Here is a 7,412-nt window from a genome sequence, read left to right on the forward strand (position 1 = left end):
AATTAGTCCCCCTTTCTGCTCAGAAGGAGGGCCAACAGCTGGCTTCAGCTCGCTGCCCACATCCAACCGTTTCCCCCGCTTTCTTTGCCTCCCGATGTATTCATTGTCGTGTATTCCATTTCTCCTCTCGCTCTCTCTCCGGCGAGAAGCACAGAGCACAGTGAAGAAGAAAAATGGCCCGAAACAGAAGGCCACACAAATGACTCGGTTGTGTTCCTTTAATGGCTTAATGAATAACCGCCGGAGAGATTCAGCCGTTACAGCCGGGGTCATCAGTATGCAGGGCCCCACAACAAGATTTCTCTTCTGTCACACTGCTTATACAAGCTACCACCCAGCTAGCCAAATGGCTCTGATAACAACTCCCATCCAGACATCCACACTTGTCACCTAAATGTGCTTTATCCCTCCCTTTTCTGTTAGCCCCTGCTTTTCTTCCACTTAAAGAAAAACGGGGCCGACACCATGCCAACTCATGTTCTTGCTGCACCCCAACCTTCACTAATTTCCTGGAAGACTTGTTTCCATCTGCTGCTTGGCTTTCACCTCTCAGTAGCCCTTCTTTCAGGAAGACTCAAGGCTGCATTAAAAACACAAGATTAAGTGTGTTTGGTTTCAGAGCAGTGAGAAATATTTACGTTCGGTTAACAGATGGGAATCGCTGGCCTTCGCTGCATACGGCGAGAATGAAAAGCCGGCTCAGATAAATCGAGTTGTGCATTTTCTCTTTATGCCGTCTCAATCAAATGTGTAAGTAGCCATTGATGTGTGTTTTGGGGGCAGATCCACCACTTGGCAGTGTGTGTGTGTGGTATAGACTGTGACGTACATTAGGTCATCCGATTCCCATGAGCATGTTCTGCAGCGCTGCTGACAGATAGCTTTATCCAGCAGAGGAGGCAGGTCCAAACCTGCTCTCTCAACTTCGCTGGAAACCCACTGTCTGTTTTGCAGTTTGTATTCCCAGTTCTAGCTGAAGGTTACCACTGAGTTCATACCTCATTTTCTCTGTAATTATCTCATCTTCTTTTGTTTTCTCAACACCTGCCCAAGACGCTTTAGGGCATTTTCTTTTTTTTTACACGGCTCACAACTCGTGTAGAAGAGTTATTTGGCTTTAGTGATGCTGTGTTTGTTAGAATAATTATGAGCCTGTGTGTGTTGTACACGCTTGTCCTTTTGACCTGTGCTGAAAAGCACATTACGCTGACATGCTTTTCTCTGTATTGGCCTGCAGTTTCTCATTCTTAGATCCGCACAGTCTGTGTTCTCTGTAAGTCTCTTCTCACCTCTCTTTGCCGGCAGTTCCTTATTTCTAGTGAATGTGGTCTACATTTGTAAAAGTAGTTTCAGTCACTGTCACCCCTGCATCACCTCCCCTCGCGTACATGGTGGGGGTATTGCGAGGGAACCCACAGGTCTGATACCATCTTTCAGTCGCTCCTTAGAGATGATTTCCCTCCCTCTTTTCAGCTCAAGCTGTTTGTCGAGCTCCCTGTTCCTCCCCCCTGACGTTTTTCAGACTCTGCTGAGCGGCGCAAGGGGGCCCCTGCTTAGGGGCTCGAGGTGATGTTTATGTTGAAGGTATTCAGGCTCCCACCTTTATCAGATTCCTTGCAGATGAATGTCACAGTGTTCAGCAGACCATGGCCTCACCTCACCACAACAACACCCTGCGTTTTTAAGAGAGAGACATGAGCGAGGGGAAAGTATAGTGGGGACAATGGGCTGGAGAGGGACGTCATACATGGAGGAACAACAGGATCTATGGATAATAACCATGTGATGACAAACTCTTTATCAAGTTCCGGTAATGACTTGTGGACAGGAAAATATTTTAAAAAGCTCCTGGTATCTCGAGAACAGCTCTATTGTGGTTTGTACGTGTGCATGTAGCGGGTAAGGGCCATTATTTACAAAACCAGAGAGGAATCAATGAGCATATTGTGTCAGGAGTGCGACGCTGCGTCTTTGTCATTCACAGCAGCGTGGTGTGCAGTTCCCGCACACAGCTTCTACACAACTAATCCCCAGAGAATGATCACTGTTGTGTTGAAGAAAGAGACAAATGATCTGCAAACAAGGTTACAACTTGCACAGACAGTGGGGCACCGGGGGAAACATTTTTTTTTCAAACTGGGAGTATGAGGTTTATCTCGGCGTATTATTAATAGGAAATCCTCGCTGCTTTGTCAACAAGCAGAAGAATACAAGGCTGAAAGATCTCTTCCCAAACTGTTGTTGACGAAGCTTAAACCACATCCAAACCCTTTTGTGGTTGCATGTGTGTGGGTTTTTATGTGCAAACAACAGCTAGACACAGCAGAGATCCCATTAAGGGCTGCGACGTGAACTAGTAACTACTGAACAATGGCACCGCTTAAAAAAAACAGGAGGGGTAGTAAATACCTAATGAAATATTAGACATAGCAAGGATGAGGGAAAAGTTGCTCTGGACCATATGCACACACAAGAGGAACCGTGGGATTCAGAATCCAAATGATGGCTCTTGTTAATCCCAAGATGTGTGTGGGGGGTTTTTGTTGTTGTTCTTGTGTGTGTCAGTCAGGCAGCCGGTGACTGGTCGTAAGGTCATATCGATGCCACAGATGCCCCTGCTACAGTGAAGCACTCCTTGGGCTAATTGCCACTATCCTTTGGGAGATTAGAGCAGGGGAAGGCAGGGATGATTATGAAGGAAATGGCCTCTTATAAGCTGAGGTAAGCTCGGCCAGGCCGGCCCAGGGCTGCAGAGACGACGGTATTCCCTTTCACTGGAGGACAGTGGGAGACGATGTAAAGGATACCTGTTCTGCAGCTGACCCATTTCCTGTGTTGTTGCTTGAGTTATGCGCTCACGTGTGTGTGTGTTTGTCTGGAGCCGTACGCATGTCTGTGCATCAGTGAATGTGTGCTCGGTGTAGTGCGATCACAGTTTAACCGCCTCGGCCTCTTTCCTGTGAGCACAGAGAGACTCTCCTGCTGTGTCGCTCTCTCTCACTGAGCGGCGTGTGTTTTTGTCTCTAGTCAAGCAGAGTGTGTGTATTTCCTCTCCTCTGTGTAGTGTGACCGGACACACTGGACCTGTGTGTGTGTGTGTGTGTGTGTGTGTGAGAGAGCAGGTCTGTGGGGGGGCCACTGGAGGCTCAGGAGCACTGGGCTGTTTTTTGCTGTGGCCCGTGCAAGCTTACACCCCTGGGGATAAGCACGTGCTACATGAACCATGAACCAGGTCCAGGCCCATAGTCTTTCTCCTGTGATTTTAAAAGGAAAACATCCGCTGCACCGTTAAGTCGAGACGGCAATTCATCATAGAATAGTGATATGTTACAGTATGGGGTATAAAGCTGCATATGCTGTGTTTTATGGCTATATTTCCTGATTGTGTTCACTGGAGACGAGCACTGTATCCGATTTGTGTTTCTACAAGCTCTAACCATATGAGGATTAGTGTAGTGAGCTTCATTTGGAGTGAAGCAGGGGCCTTAATTTAAAATGATATCTTGATAATTAATCATGATACTGCAAATTTAAAAATATCCAGGATGATATTGCTCACCCATTCAAAGTAAAAGTGTTTGTTTTGATATATTGTTCACCAAAAAAAAAAACACATTTATGATGTAAAATTAATCAAAACTGTTCAAAAACATAAATACAATAGAATTATTTATAATAACATGTAGGCAATTGCATTTAAAACACTAGACAACTATTCCTTACACAAAATAATAAATGCTTTGAAAGTTATGTTTACTTGGTCATTTTATTGAAGATTAATTGTGAAATTGGCAGTTGATTGTTCAAAGTAATCATGTTATTAATCATCATAATGATGGCAGTCATTATAATAATAATGATAATAGTAGTAGTAGTAGTAATTATAATAATAGTCGTCAGTACACAACTGACAACATCTTCAACATAGTTTAATGTACATGCATGTTGTGTACTTTTCTGAACAGAGAATATTTGAGTCCACTAGAGGGCGGCAGAGGTCTGGGTAAAGTTTCTGGTGGTGAGGCCTCCACTTGCAGCCACTCTGAATGGCACTAAAATTCACCACACCAGCCTCCTGATATGTATGTAGATATATGAAGGTAGCTTGTGCTGCAAATGTAACTAATACAGATGACAAAGTCGAAAATAATGAATGTTCCTATCAAAACACATTCTCAATAATACGTTATCCCCCGTGTCAAAAAAATAAGCTGTATGCACTTTCTTAAATTATTGTTTGGTTCTTTTTCATTGATTCAATCAGCCTCTCAAAATATGATTTTATTTCCCTGGGACTCAGAGCGCTGAAATCTGTCTGTATCACATTTGAAAAGAGTCACATTCCACTGTGTCTGCTGTGTGTTTTTCGAGTTGGCTGAGGTGAGAGTTGGAGGGTCATGCAGTGAGCGAGCTAACCAGAATTTGAAGGTCCATTTCATAACAGCTCACTGTGTTTTGTGCATGACGGCGCCATGTTCCCCTCTATCGCCGAGACGATCTGACACCAGCAGCACTGCTGCATGTTGCCTTATCTGGAAATCAGCGTTTGCATCTTGCTCCTTATAGCCATTGCTCACGTAGCTGTGTGTGTGTGGGTGCAGGGACAAGCTTCTCTTATGCGAAGTTCACACCTGTGATTAGGATTTGGAGGTCACTAAACCCCCCTGCTGATCTTACTGAGGACTATTAGCGATATTTAATGCAACGCAGCTGGAAGAATGGCTGGCACGCTGGAGATGTGCAGTCAAACAACATAGGAATACACCAGACAGGGATGAAGTGAGGAAGGGGCAGGGTGTTTAAAGTGTGTTGTTGGAGTTATGTAGATGTAATACATATGTTGAGATGTTGAGGCTCTGCAGCCGGGAGAGCATGCATGCAGACGCGATACACCCATGCATGCATGAGCAAGAGGCATACCGTGTGTGTTTGTGCAGGTCTGTGTTCATGCATGTCAGCTGAGCCCCTTGTTGCAGTCTGACAGGGCCCGTGAAAAGGGGGAACAAAGGGTAGATTTTCTTTTTTATTAAAGCAACGAGGAACCAGCCCACAGAGGAAAGAGAGATGGATCTTCTCCAAATGCCACCGTGGGTGCACTAATGCCTGCTTTGTTCACCACAGTAATTCTATTATGGTAATGGAGGAGGAATCCAAGCTTTCCTTCTTGCTGTATCACAGAGCACCCCCCCCCCCACCTTCCGGCACAAGAAGACAACAGTAAAAACGCCCCTAGAGGCCCTGGAGAAAGTACTGTTGCATATAAAGTGAGTGGTCTCCCCAAAGCAGTTTAAAATTTCATTAGAAATGTGTCCATTTGTCACGTTTATTAATTGGTTGTTATGTGCAAATCACCAGCAAATAAAATAATAATGATGTTCTGCCCCGGTGAGGAAAATATTGAGGTGGAAATGGATCCATGACACTAATTTAATAATAAATGTCCAGGACTTGGTCTGCCATCCACTGTGCCATGTTGGCGAGAGGGTGTGTGGGTGAGTGTTTGGCGGGACCTTTAGGCCATGCTGTGACTCAGTGCATATTGTTCACTCCAGTGGGGTTGTATTCTCTCTCTCCTTCAGTCAACACTCCACCACTTTACCCAGCAGCCCCTAGAGCCCCTAATCTTTCCAGCCTGGGAACAAACCCAACTTACAGTCCCTTAAAATGTCTTGGCTCATACACTAATAGATGCTATGAATTACACTTTGGGACGTATGGAAGGAAAACATGGCAACTGGCAAACATGGCAGTGATAAATCTGAAATAATGAAACAGGGCTCTAAGTAGAACCAGGAGGCCTTTGCTGACCCAAAATTGTGGTAACGTGATAGGCCTGTAGAGCTGCTGGAGGCAGGAGTGCTAGTAAAGCCCAGATGGACCTGTGGGTACCTAACCTCAGCACAATGTGGAGCTCATTGGAACTCGGTGAGATCTGCAGCAGGTCACATTCCACGGCCCACAGAGTGACCCTGAATAAATGGAGCTATGTGGTCATTCTACGTGTTTGGCTACATTTTCCCTACAAATGCAAGTCTTTTGAGTGGCTCCTGACCGCCATGTGATCTCTTTATTTTTTATTTTTCTGACTTAGCAACTATTTCTCCAGGTTGGAGGAATGAATTACTTAACTAAAACAAACCCTGTTGTCTTTATGTTCTGAAACCTCCTTTTCTCTCCAAAGTTGAATAGAGCAGTCTTTTTTTTTTTCCATGTGTCCAGATAAGGACACATTACTGCTGTAATTCCCTGAGTCTCACAGCCATGAGTCTGGTGGTGTTGTGTATGAAGGGGCCTCACTACTGTGCAGCTGTAAAGAGCAGCCTGTGCACATGAACGATGGTGCTTTGTTTCCAGACTGAGATGTAGTTGTTTTTTCACTCTGAAGGCGATATAAATTCCCAGCCAGTAATATAACATGTTGGGTTGGTTGCTGTGTGTGTGAGCAGGAAAGGGAGCATGTGCATAGTGTGTGTCAGAGAGAGAGAGAGAGAGAGAGAGAGTGAGAGAGAGAGAGGGTAAAGCAGGGCAGAGAATGAATAGCCCTGTCACAGAGAGGCCAGCTAATAAAGTATAGTTGAAGTGGAGGGGTGAAGAGAATGCTTCTCGTCTTTCACTGTGGGTTGTCATCGAGGGTGAATTAGTTTTATGCCAAAGTGAAATGCAACCAATAAAGCTTCGTCCACTGGTCAGGTCCCTCCCCCAACCCTCATTGCTGGTGGAAATTGCATCGGCTATGGTTTAGGAGACGCATGTGTCTCAAGTTTCAATGCTTTTGATGTTTTCATTGTCAATAAATTGCTAGATCAAGCAGATTTGTTAAGTGTATTTTGGCTTCTTTACACAGATGGGAGGCCGTTTTCTGTGTGTGTGTGTATGTGGGGGTTGGGGGGGAGTGTGTGTGTGTGTGTGGGTGGGTGTGTGTACTAAGACACAAAGATGTGGTTGTTCTTGGACTTCACTTTTGCTTTTCCAGAGTAGTTCAATGTGTTGAGTGACTCAACAAAGAGAAAAGCTAATTGCTCAGAAATGAAAGTTCAGAAACACATGGAGACGTTGCTCTGTTGTATCACACTGGCTGACATTTTTATGTTCTCCTTCACTCTTTCTCTGAGGTTTCTATGCATTCCATTCCTTACGAAGAGTGTTGCAACAGGATGTAAGTGATTTTTTTTTAATATATATATCTTGTAGTGCAATAATGCCAACATTTGTCAGAGCAGGTTTGAGAGATGTAAACATGATCAGATGGAGGATTGTGCATTTAAAAGTGCACATCTCTTACCACCCCCCCAGCTTCACTCTTCCTCAGACTGTTTTAGTTTGAAAAGGGGGGAGAAAAGGGAGGTGTTTGGGCTGATAACCCCTCTCCATCAGAGTGACAGTACAAAAAGAGCAATTCTGAAGCAGGGCCT

The sequence above is a fragment of the Microchirus variegatus genome (genome assembly GCF_963457635.1).
Source record: "Microchirus variegatus genome assembly, chromosome: 11".
NCBI classification, from domain to species: Eukaryota; Metazoa; Chordata; class Actinopteri; order Pleuronectiformes; family Soleidae; genus Microchirus; species Microchirus variegatus.